General features: G+C 38.0%; 1 non-coding gene across 1 annotated transcript; it reads right to left on the bottom strand.

The window, feature by feature from the left end:
• Positions 1–10,698: 10,698 nt before the first annotated feature.
• On the bottom strand, positions 10,699–10,812 carry LOC127981793 (U5 spliceosomal RNA). Its single transcript, XR_008160428.1, has one exon. It is a non-coding gene; the product is annotated as a U5 spliceosomal RNA (small nuclear RNA).
• Between the last annotated feature and the right edge of the window lie 1,857 nt (positions 10,813–12,669).

Below are 12,669 nucleotides of genomic sequence, written 5' to 3'. Positions count from 1 at the left end.
TACAAGTTTTGTTATTTCTTTAGATGTATTTGATAGATATATCCCCATACACATCTTCCAGTTTTTATTTTATTAGAAGGTTCTTTTCTAAAACCTAGCAATCTGTCTGCATAGACAACGTTTAAGGCATTACACAATACAAATTATCAAGGCAGCATTGCATGTATCCTTCACAGAAAACGCAAACCCAGAATCAGACAATCTTGGTGGGAAAAAGAGAAAAACATACAATAATGGTGAATGAGTAAAGAAAAAAATTACATTATTCAGTACCGTAACATATCCCTTGAAATGGTCTTCCAACAGTCTTGAAGGAATCCCCCGAGAGATGCTTAGCACTTGTTGGCCCTTTTGCCTTCTGTCTGTGGTCCAGATTACCCCTAAACCATCTCGATGGGGTTAGGTCCGGTGACTGTGGAGGCCAGGTCATCTGGCGCAGCACCCCATCACTCTCCTTCTTGGTCAAATAGCCCTTGATGCCTTCAGTGTTACTCTACAATTTTCATAGTCATGAAAATAAAGAAAACTCTTTGAGTGAAAAGGTGTGTCCAAACTTTTGGTCTGTATTGGCTTTCCAATAAAAAATAGTTTCCTCGTAGACAGTAAATTAAGTGAGTAATCAGCTCACTTAAACAGTTTACGTACTTAGTATCTCTATTTTTTTTCTTTCTTTTTTTTCAAATAGAGCGCTATGTCTGTAATATTGACTTTGTCTGGTCTCGTGTGCTATCCTGTCCTTGTCAGAAATTTCCCAATGTGACTCTCTTCATGTCTGCACAGAGACACTGTGAAGCCACGTAGAGCATAAGAGAGTTTGACAAGATGCTCCGGGACAGCATTTAACTGAAGATCAGACACATACCGCTGAGACTGAGTGTATCCACCCATACAGTTCTACTCTTTAGTGTCAGTTAAAGCGTTAGATTTTTTTTTTTAAAGCTTTCATCATTTACTCACTCTCATGTTGTGTAGACATGTATGACTTTCTTCTGTGTGACACAGAAGATGTTCCAGCTGTTTTAAATAGATACAATTAAAGTTGAAGGGTTCCAAAATATTGGCCCCCATTGAACGTCACTGTATGGATAAATGTAAGTGAGCTGTAATTTTTAGCTGAACCGTAACTATATCCTAACTTCATTTTGTATTCTTTCACTTTGTCTCTCAATGATTATTCGAAGACATTTAACAACAAAAGCACACATGCCTGGAACAACAGACAGCATGCTGGGATATTTGTTAGCCACTGAAAAGCTAATGATCCGGCTGTGTCAGAAACAGTTGGGGGTCTAGTACATTACTGAGTGCCCATATCTGCGGCTTAGTATTGTTCATTCTGTCCAGTACACTCTAAGCCGCTACTTTCAGTCTGTTCTGGTTTCCAGTGCCAGTGCCTGCCTCCAATGCTTTGTTATGCTAACACTAAGCTACCTAGTGCATACAGTATGATTGTATTTTTTTAAGGCTAAGTCTGTGTTCAGGAATCTGAGCACCAGAGGGAATGCCACTGAATCAACTCAATCTAAATTGCGACATGGGACACCCCAAGGGACTCTGCTCAGTCAGAGGCTGAGAAGAAGAAGTGTGGTCTTTGGAAGGGCAAGAAATGGTGGGATGGGGTGGCAGAGAGACAGAGACAGGAATCAGGAGGTAGCGAAAGGGAATGCGACAGATGGTGGCAGGAGAAAAGCAGGAAAATAATTGAGTGTCAATCCGAAGGTGGTTGGTGGAGCGAAGGCAGGAGGGGGATCAGAGATAGGACCCGTAAAGCAGATCATAACCAGTCCACTCTGTAATCTGCTTCAGTGTCTGGCCTCTTCTCCATCTATTCCTTTGGACACATCTAGCAGGACTTTTTCAGAGGATCTTTCAAGCCCTTCAGGCATACTCTTACTTTGAGAAGTCTAGACTTCTTGGAAATCTAAGTTCCTCTCCAAGATGAGGTGGTTAGAGACAGTACGATCGTTGTTCAAAGGGGGCGAACGTGGTGCCCCAGTGACCCCCACCTCCAGCCTGAGCATGCCCTCAAAGAAAGACATCTCAGCCAAACAGGTAAGAGACCTGAATGGTAATATCAGGCATAGTAACGAAGATCCAAGCTCTGGACGCATATGGTGTTTTATTTAGGACATAATGAATTAAAAAAAATTATAACAATTTAAGTAAATATATGTAAATATTTTTGAACTGCTCAGAATGTGGCAAATTATTGTATTCATGATCAGCCCATGTAGTCTCAGCCCATGCAGCCATAAATGCAATGCATTCTGCAATTGATTGTGTTTTATTAAGATATTAAGGTTGAGTATATGATAACATGTGCAGCAGCTGAGCAACCTTAATCCATGAAGCATCACATTCATTTTGCACAGAATATAAAGCCCCTCTATATGTGTGCATGTGAATGTTTATGTGTATTATTCATGTGTGCTCTGTTTGGATTTGCTTTGTCTGGATTTCACAACGTGCTTCAAATGCATTGAGTCCTGCTGGCTGGTTGATGACACAGTTATTGTATGATAATATCTTTATGGCTTCCAGGCTTATCTCTGAGAAGCACCCATAAATTCTCAGTCAAGTTAATACCCTTTTCCTCAATGTCATACTTAACATTTCAGCTTATTTCTGCTAACACATAACATTTTTAGATACATTTTATTTTCATTTTGCTTTTACAATTGGTTTATTATTAATGTCCTGTTCTGTCAAGGGCTAGCCATTTTATTGTAATAAAATTATACACACACACACACACACACACACATATATATATATATATATATATATATATATATATATATATATATATATATATATATACACACACACACATATATATTAATAATTAATATGCAATTATTAATATGCAATTATATATATATATATATTTTTTTTTTTTTTTTTTATGTTCAACCACTTTGTTTGCAAAACACAGCTTCAAACACATCTGAAAGACATCTGATGTGTAAAAAAAAAAACAGATTTTTGTCTTGTGTTACAGGAATGCCAATTATGCTTCACATATGGACATTAAAATATTTGAGTTTGTGTGTTGAGATATGTGGGTGGTGAGGTTTGTGCCATGTTTGGACAATCTCATGGCTAATGAAGATCAGCTTGTGTTAAATGACTGTGCTCTCCCATGGACGGCAGACGAGGTCTGCAGGAACTGACTCGAGGTCTGACAAGGGCTTAGCGCCTGACTGCATTAGTCCAATGACGGATAATGACAGTTCAACAATCCACTCAGCACAGGACCAGCACACCCACAATCAATGATTTATGACCTCTTACCATCAAATCACCTTGATGTCTTAAAACCACTTTTGGGGGAAAACTAATTCTGTTATTACTCATTATGATTGGATGATATCCCAAGAGAAAATGCTTGCAAAACCAAAGGAGGGGAAAAAAAAGTTTTTGCTCTTGGTCTTTTAAAGTCTTAAGGAACATGTCAATGTTGAAATGAAAACCAGCTTATTTGAGTACGAGCCTAAGATAACATCTTCATTGTCTTGGTCTTGCCAAGGACTCGGAAGTATGTGGACTTGGTCAAGGCTCGGGCTTGACCCTCTTCTTGACTCAGACTATGCCCTCTACTCGTCTTGGTTTTGACTTGATCCTCTTCTGGTCTCTGCCTTGATTTTGATTCAATCCTATTAAAATCTTGGTCTGGAACCAGATTTGGATGATCTGCTTTTGACAACAACACTGAAAGATGATTTTTCTATTGTACTGTATATAAACAGGTGGAGCATTTCACTTGCAATACAAAGGTCATGGGTTCAATTCCCAGTAAACGAAAATGCAAGTTATTTTATATCAACTGTAAAGATGCACTGTCTGTGCCAATATCTGTATTCCTATCACAGTCCATTTCTACTCATTATTTCTCCCTCTACCCACTAACCTCGAAGGAATGAGTATACTAGCCAGTTTTTAACAACCGCTCCTTTCTATTTTCCTCCGTAACTACCACACTTGTCCATCACTGTCAACCACAACACTAGATTCAGTTTAAATGCTGCCAGAAAATGCTCTGTTCCATTTATTTATTCATGGGAGAAAATGCTGAGTCGGAAGCTACTTTAAATCCTCTCATTATATTCCCATGCTGAAAAGCGTACATAAAACATTCCTGTTTACTGTAGTGCAGAGGAATCGCAGTGGATGACTGCAGTCACTGATGCCTCTTGATCATTTGATCACATTGTAGACCGGGTGAGAAGGTAAGTGCTGCTTTGGTTGCACGAGACCTGCTCACTCAGCACCTTTGAGATTGGGTGGCACTACTGTTATTTGTCCAAGCACGTTCAGCTGCTGTTGAAATAATTACCAAAATCACCCTGAACTAATGTTAACGGGCCTCTCGCCGAAGAGAGGGAGAAAAATAAACCACTCTCTTTTCTCTTTCTCTTTTTCAGACACTATCTTTCTTTTGTTTGCTCTCTCTCTCTGTACGTTAGAAAAAGACGGCTAACATATGCACACATGGGAGGTCTGCCTGACTCAAACCAGACGGGAGATCAATGTCATTGAGATGAATGGAAATGCTAACAGCTAGCTCTTGCATTGAGATGAATGGAAATGCTAACAGCTAGCTTTTGCTGTTTCAATCTAGATTTGGTTTGGTTTCAGTCAGATACCACTTAAATTGTAATCATTCACAGCAAATTGAATTATCAACTTGCTTCTTCAGCTAAAAGAAATGTTGCACCTGTAATTATAACTATGTAGCGGATGTGCACTTTTCTCGTAAATATGATCATTTTGATTTGGAGCAATATATATTGTATGTGTTCATTGTATATTCATATACACTCTTTCAACCTTTATGGCTTTAAGAAGCCATACTTCTGGGTCCATTTGCTCAAGGAGGAAATAAAAGATGTTGAGCAATTTGGGGGTTGGGTCCTTAAATTTGACAGTACCAGTCAGGTCAGATTGGGTTAAGTCACAGGTCCTCATTTACAGGCTGAATTGAGGCTTCAATTTAATATCTGTTCAAACCTATATTACACACAATGAGCCTCCACTTCTTCAGAACGTATTATGAGTAAATGAGGGCTATAAGCAACATTAACCTTTGACCTCAGCCACCTCCCTTTGCAGACAAAAAAAAGGCTTTGATGCTTATGTAGGCAAAAGCATTAGCTCTTAAATACCTGATTTTAACTACTGTCCAATGACTGGAAGACTTCATATTGTCATGTTCTATGAAGTCTTGCATTCGTCATTCTTGCCGCTGCCTGGAGTTTCATGGTTCCTGGAGTTTTTCATCCAGCCTCTGCAGTCTGGCACAGTTTGACATCTTGATGGTTCTGCCACGTCCATCTCTTTCTCTTGCATGACGCTGGATGCTGACTGACAGCATGTGCAGCTGCTTTGTCACATGTGTCAGTGGGTTGCTGGGATTCAGCTGAGTTTCTGATCCATTTCCTGACCCCTCTTTGTCTTTTTTCATCGCAGCTCTACTGCACAGCTGCTGCAACCTCGTGCTGATCTTTTCCAAGAAACAAATGAAAGGAAGCTCTCCATCCCTCTCTTCTCGTCTTCAGCTCTGCGCTTCCCCTGTTTCCGTGTAATCCTCCATTCGGCACATCCCAGATTAGCCATCCCACAGTGCCTTGCACCGAGGTCTCTAAATCTCACGCCTCCTCCAAGGCTGGGAAACAGTGAAGAAAGAGTGAAAGGAAAAGAAGTTGTGAAAAAGCGAATGTTACACAATGCTTTGTTCTTTGGGAAAGTTTCGTGTAATCACTCCAGTGTGCAGCTAAATAAAATAGTGTGGGTTTGAAGATGGTTATGTGCAAGCTTTTCCAGCACGGCTGGTTTGTTTGAGTGGTCTTGAGTCTGTTTTCCAAAAGTGGGCCTGCCAGAGTGCGAGACTGACCCCGAGATGAACTGGTCTGGTTTGGTGTGTGCTCTGTTGCACAGATGTCCAGCTGAACTGGGAAAACTGGGTCCTCTCTCAAACCTGGATGTACCAACGCTCTTCAAAACTGGCTTTGATTCTCGATAGTGAATTTAAACATGGTCTACAAAATTCAGGCCGCCTTCCAAGGCCATAATCAGAGTGAAATCTGCATTCACAAGGCTTTCATTAAAAAGCACTTCATGAACCAATAGCTGCCGTGTAGCAGCATGACTAGATCTGACTCACGGCTCCGTCAGAGCAATTGGGATATTCCACATATTTCAAGGTTTCAATGGCATTCCTAACTCTCTTCACTCCCTCCATTTTTCTTTAGATTTTAGTCTATATTTTAACATCCTGTGGAATTTTACAACTATACACTGCCAAAATATAATTATTTTTTCTGAGGCCTGGATATATATATATGTGCTCACATCAGTCAAGTAGCTGTAGTTCAGCTTAAAGATGTCTGCATTGGTTACTTAAGGCCAGGCATTTCCTGACTGTCATGTAGACAAATGAGCTTCATGCTACAGTAGTCCAGGAATATAGAATGAGGCGTCTTGTTGATGGTATTCCAGTAAGATTATAGGAAACACATTGATGAATGACAGACATTTATATTACCGTGTTTGTAAGTTGATAGAGGAAAAGCAGATGTAATGAAAGGAGATACATGAATTTAATTGAAAATTATGAAATTACCTGGTTCCTTGAAATCTGTTGGAGGTCACAGTTGGCTGGTCTCTCAGCATGTATTTTAAAAAGATGCAAACCCTCCATCCTACTCTACCGCCATCTATTATTTGGGTAATAATGTCGTTGGAGTGGTTATTGATGCAAAAAATCTTGCCAACAATTGGAAATTCTATAAAAATCATATGTATATAAATTCTTACTAACAGTAAGATTTTTGGGGTAATATATAGAGTATTTTTTTCTTTAGTCTATAACATTAATTAAATATGTTCTGAAATATAGAGATATATGAAATGAGCAAAAAAAGAGAGAAATAAATTAAATTACTGCATCATTATAACAACAGAAGCAGTATCACATTTTAATTACTTTAGATTAATTTAGGCCATACATGAATTTATACAAACAAAGAAATACATAAATACATAAGTTATCAGAAGTATACAGGTTTGCACAGTTTTCTCTTCCTGTTCATGGTACACCTGCTATAGACATCCGCCAGTACTGCTGCTGTCAACATCTGTTTGTGAATGTGAATGTTTATTTGTCTTTTATCTCTGCAAATGGGAGTACAGAAAGAAGGCTTTGTTTCACACCACAAATGCTCTGGTTACGTTATATGAGAAAGTGTTTGTAATTATTTTGGCAGCGTGAAACTCAAGTGTCATTGTTAAATAATACTGTGGTTTTAATCCTTTTTCTGACAGCTTTTTTTTTTTTTTCAAAGAGTATTAGCTACAGAGCAACATTTTTAAAGAAAAGAGAAACTAAGCCAGTCCCGAAAACTTCTGTGAATATGATATGGCATCCATAGTGACCATCAGCAGGATCAGGCATTAGGCATTTTTTTGCTGTCAGACATGCATTTATACAATTTTTTCTTTCTAGACATTTATTAATATGCTTTATTTAAAGGTATAGTTTGCCCAAAAATTTAAATTTACTCTCCCTCATATTGTTTCAAACCTGTAAGAGTTTCTTCTGTTATCTTCTGATATTTTCAAGAATGTTGGTAACCAAGCAGTTGATAGTAGCCATTGACTTCCATAGTTTTTTTTCTTCTTCATACTATGGAAGTCAACGGCTATGGTCAACTGTTTAATTACCAACATTTCTTCAAAATATCTTCTTGAAGTAGATTACATAATGGGAGAATTGTCATTTTTGGTTGAACTATCCCTTTAAAAAGCCTTTCTTTCCAATCTTTGTTTGAATATGTAAAAACACATGTAGCGTTCTTAATTGGTCACCCACAGAGAAATTAGACAGGCTATCAACAGCTCAAACTCATTGCTTTGTCCCACAGCGTGTGCTGTCTTCCCTATTGGCATGTCTGCTTAGCTTTTTTTAGTCTTAAACTTTAATGTTCTTGAAGGCATAGTGCACACAAAATGAAAATTGATAATTTACTCAAGCATGTTTTTCCAAATCCACACAAAACATTACAGGAAACATTGTGATTATGGTTCTCCTGCTCTTTTCCTATTGACTGTCATTTCTCATAATTTGAGGCTCAAAAAGCCCCACAAAACTACCACTATAAATGCTTTTAATGTTTCAATCCCCTGAAGTCTTCTAAAGACAAGCAGCAGTTTTGTGTGTGGAAACTTCTGACTACAATTTACAGATTTGATTTTATTTCATTTTTCCCCTGAACACCTAAAATATGACGTTTGCTATTAGTGACACCAAACCTATTGGTTCTCACATGTCACATGGCCAAACACAGCATCCTACTGCTTTAAAATAATGTAAGGGTAGTAAATGACATACAATTTGGATGACTGTGAGAGATGCAGATACATGTTTGGTCATATAAGAGCTTTTAATAGACTTTTTTATAGTTTATAATCAGTCTCTCTATTCATTATTCCTATGCATTTAAAGGGATTTCAACCAGTGGGAGCGAAGGGACAGGCTTATTCAATGCTGCTGTGAGAAAAGCAGTCCACTGGGTTTGCTGCTATAGAAGTCTTCCCTTCAGATCTATAGCCCACACAGTCTCTGTTCATTTATAGTGGATCAGTGGAGGTCCACAGGGGAAAGGTCTTCTTCTCCGAGCATGTCAGTGCCAGTTTTAGATGTACTCTACAGTCCAACGCAGACAGTCTTGTTCTTGGTGTTGCACTGCAGTGTTTTACAAGCAGACATAATGCCTTTAAGTTCAGTGCCTGGAATAGTCACAGGCTTTCATGTTTAGAACAGTTGTTATCTGTACTTCTGCAGATACCCAGCTGTGTTTAGAGCCCCAAAATGATTAGATTAGAATTTGTCTGAATGCTGCAGTCTGAGACACGCCATGGAAGGGATAGCAGTATCATTCGAGCAAATTAGCAGTGTATCCGTCACGCTTTGACTTGATAACATAACCCTTGGTTGCAGTGGAACACTATCCTTATGTGTTGACATTACAGTCTGCTGCTCCTATATGGGAAACCTGTCAAGGCCATGTCCTAGTTTACCCCAAAATCATAAGAAAAGTTGTATTTTAAAATATCAAATATAAGCTTATTTATACATTCATTTCTTTTTCTTTCATTTTTATTTTTATTTATTTAGGTGATTTACTGAGCACCTGCTTTTTTTATATCCGCTGTTGCATTTTGAAACAGACAATGCAATATTAATTATCGTAACAGAAAATACCAGGAGATAGATATCAATGTAATTAAATTTTAATTTAATTGTATTATTTTAAACAAGCATAGTATAAACGTGGTATGACAGATATATAGCTGTAACTGTGTTTTTATGATAATAAATAATGACTTCACAATGCATCGTGTTGATCTTTAAAATATGCTTAATTTTCTTGAAAGTATTTTTTTTATTTTTAAGATTCCCAGGTACATTGATCATCACGTCAGCCATGGGGCCTATACAATTTCTACCATCAGAAGGGTTGCATAGTCTTGGCTTGGTCCTGGAACCTCACAACCTCGGTCTGTCATCCATGCCAGCTCACCACAACAGTTTGTCCATACGTCAGCCGTTATGTGTACTCTGTTACCATAATTAGTAGGTGCAATCCCATTTGTGCAAACAATCAGCGGAGCATCTCTGTAGCATTTTCCAAAAGGGTTTCCCTACTCTGCTATTAGCTGCCTGCCGAGTGTATTTCTCCATGCTCCCGATCACTGTCTCCAGTGGTATTAAGCTGAGAGAAGCTCTTTCCCACTGATGAGGCCCGGCCAAGCCCGAGCTCCCCACTGACCTCCTGTTTAAGTGGGAGTGCAGAGAATGTTGCTTTGGGTTAAAAGAAATGAAAAGAAGGAAAACTCCAAACAACTGAGGAAAATCATTACGTGGATGTAATAATGGCTTCTCTCTCACCCTGCATTTACTGTTTTTGAGGTTTTCTGCAAACCATATTTAGCTGATTTATCCATTTGTATCCATCATGTCCTTTTTGTTGTTTGTGCATGTAAGTGTATTTGTGTTTTTCTGTCATTTGTAACTGGCTGTGCTGCGTGTATAAAAATGCTTAAACTGTACACCAATACATGGCTTTTTATATACAGTACAGTTGTTTATTTTTGCAGCCCCACATTCCTTTTCTGAAAGAAGCTGATGTTACATTTTTAATTTTCCCTTTTTTATCTGTTTATGTAAGTGTGCTGAGTAAGGAGTTCTCAAAATGGAAACGCTGCCATCTAAGAGTGGAGAATTTGTTTGAAATGAACATCCTAAGATTAAGAGAAAACTTCTTGTAAATTTGTGGCAATTTCACAGTTGAGCGATTAGAGTGTTTCCCGGAGAGCCTCCTGCCTTTGAATCTGAGATCTCACTGGCTGTTGAAGATCAAACTCGAGCACAGTGTGACTTGGTCCTTATTCAAGAACATTTACTCTGCAAGCTTTGTAGAGAAGCTGAAAATCACAATGCGGCCAAAATTATGTGGACATTCTTATATTTAATTTCAGTACCACGGGTATTAAGTTTGTCTTCTGTTTGCTGCTATTAAAGCTTCAGAGGTTGCTCAAGGGCACCTGAGTCGTGGTATTGCCTGCCCGAGATTCGAACCCACAACCCTAGGGTTAGGAGTCAAACTCTCTAACCACTAGGCCACAACTTCCTCTTGTAGCTCTGCTGAGAGCAGAGCACCCAAAAATACAGGTCACTCGCAAAAGTTCCCCTTTACAAAATCTTTAGTAAAAGGCGAAAGATTTATGCAACAATGAAGAGAAACTTGAGCTGAGTATAATATATAAGGCTGGGAAAAATAAATGGACAAAAATGAACATGCACAATTAAATAACCAATACCAACCAAAATGTATCTAATTTGCACCAACAACTGTTACATTGGGCATCCCTATTCATGGGGAATAGTAATGCATAATGCATTATCTACAAAGAAGCATAATTTGTCCGTTTTTAAACGTCTGTATTTGATAGTTCTCTAGTTAATTCAGACCACAGCACAGGCATGTAGCATCACAATGTGATTTTAACAACTGTGTGAGTTCATTCTTGTAGCATCGTTTGGTCAGCAGGTCCTGCTTTGGCTCAATTTCGGCCTGAACTGTGAGCAAGCTGTCTTGCTCTTTGTCTGTAGCATTTTGTGTCTGCTGGCTTGATATGTGCCATGACAGCATTTGTTTGGGTTGAAAATCCTATCACAGCAGAGCAGAGGCATTATGCTTCACAGACCGAGTCCAATGATGGATTCACAGCGTTATGACGGAGCCTGTGAATCATAATAGAAGACAGTGTGGCTATGCAAAGGATAATGAAGGATCTTGCCTACCTTTTTATCTATAACAAAGCATGACGTCTCTGTGTTTGAATAAATGGGTATAATACAAGGGGCACAACTGATTTGGCCAGGTTTGCTGTGTGGACAGTATTGTTGGAGCCACTTTATCAGTAAAGGCAAACATGTGAAGTGAGTTCTACCACATTCCTTCCAGATAAGTAAGAAAAACCTAAAAATGGGACTAATTACTTAACGGGCTTTTATTGACGCCAGGAAAATGAAACTGGGAACATTCTGCTTTGTTTAAAATGAAAGGAGGTTGATGAGCTGATGTAGGAAGAGAAAACCCTGAATCCACAGGAACACCGTGACATGATTGCAAATTATCATGACTCGATCAATCACCTTGTGTCTAGACCCGCAGACAGACTAATTTTCCTCATTGGATGAAAGCACTTTACAAATTGCATGCCGGACTGAGTATTCTATGATGTTGAGATAATGCATGCATAGGTTCTTTTGAAGACACAGACAAAACTGATTGTTCTTTTCCAGCCAAGCTTTTCTGGTATCAATCACCTCTCACAGTGTCACATACCGCATTGATGTAAACAAACAGAGGGAAAGTTTTGCATAATAAGAAAATGTTAGTCGTTGTGTGGAAAAACGGAACAAGACTTACTAATGTGATGTGAACCCAATGTGCATGACTCAGTCTCCTTCGGAAAGCTTTCTTTGAATGTAGAAGAACATTTTCCTTCTATATCAATGGATTTTATAATTCCAAACAATCGCACAGTTAAAGGAATATTTCGACTTCAGTGCTGGTTAAGCTCAGTTGAAAGCAATTCTGGCATTACGTTGAGACAAGTACAAAATATTAAATTGGCATTTACAGTGAAAGTAAATAGGGCCAATCCATAAACATTAAAATACTAAAAGAAATACTGCAACGCAAGACATAAGCAATGTGTTTACATGATTTCAGTAAATAAAAAAATAAAAAATGTTTTCTGTGTAAAATATAACATAATTGTATTTTATTTCATTTTATCCAAATGTGCCATGACAGTGTAACACCTAAACTGATTTAAAAAAATGGCCAGTGTTGTTTTAATATCTAGTTGTTTTATTAATGAATTTTGAATAAGCTTTTATTTTTACATTTTGGAAGTTTTACCATTTTAGTATCAATTAATTTTTTTTTTTTTTTTAACTTTGTTATATGCTTTTGAAATTTGTATTAGTTTTTGTTTTATTTAAATTCACTAAAGCTTGATTTCACTTTACTAAAATGTTAAATGATAGTAACCCTGAAAATGATGATGACAAATTTACAGTTCTAACAGAAAGTG

Source organism: Carassius gibelio, chromosome A4 (assembly GCF_023724105.1).
Source record: "Carassius gibelio isolate Cgi1373 ecotype wild population from Czech Republic chromosome A4, carGib1.2-hapl.c, whole genome shotgun sequence".
Lineage (NCBI taxonomy): Eukaryota > Metazoa > Chordata > Actinopteri > Cypriniformes > Cyprinidae > Carassius > Carassius gibelio.
Note: the sequence above shows the minus strand (reverse complement) of the source record. Positions and strands in the feature narration are given on the sequence as shown.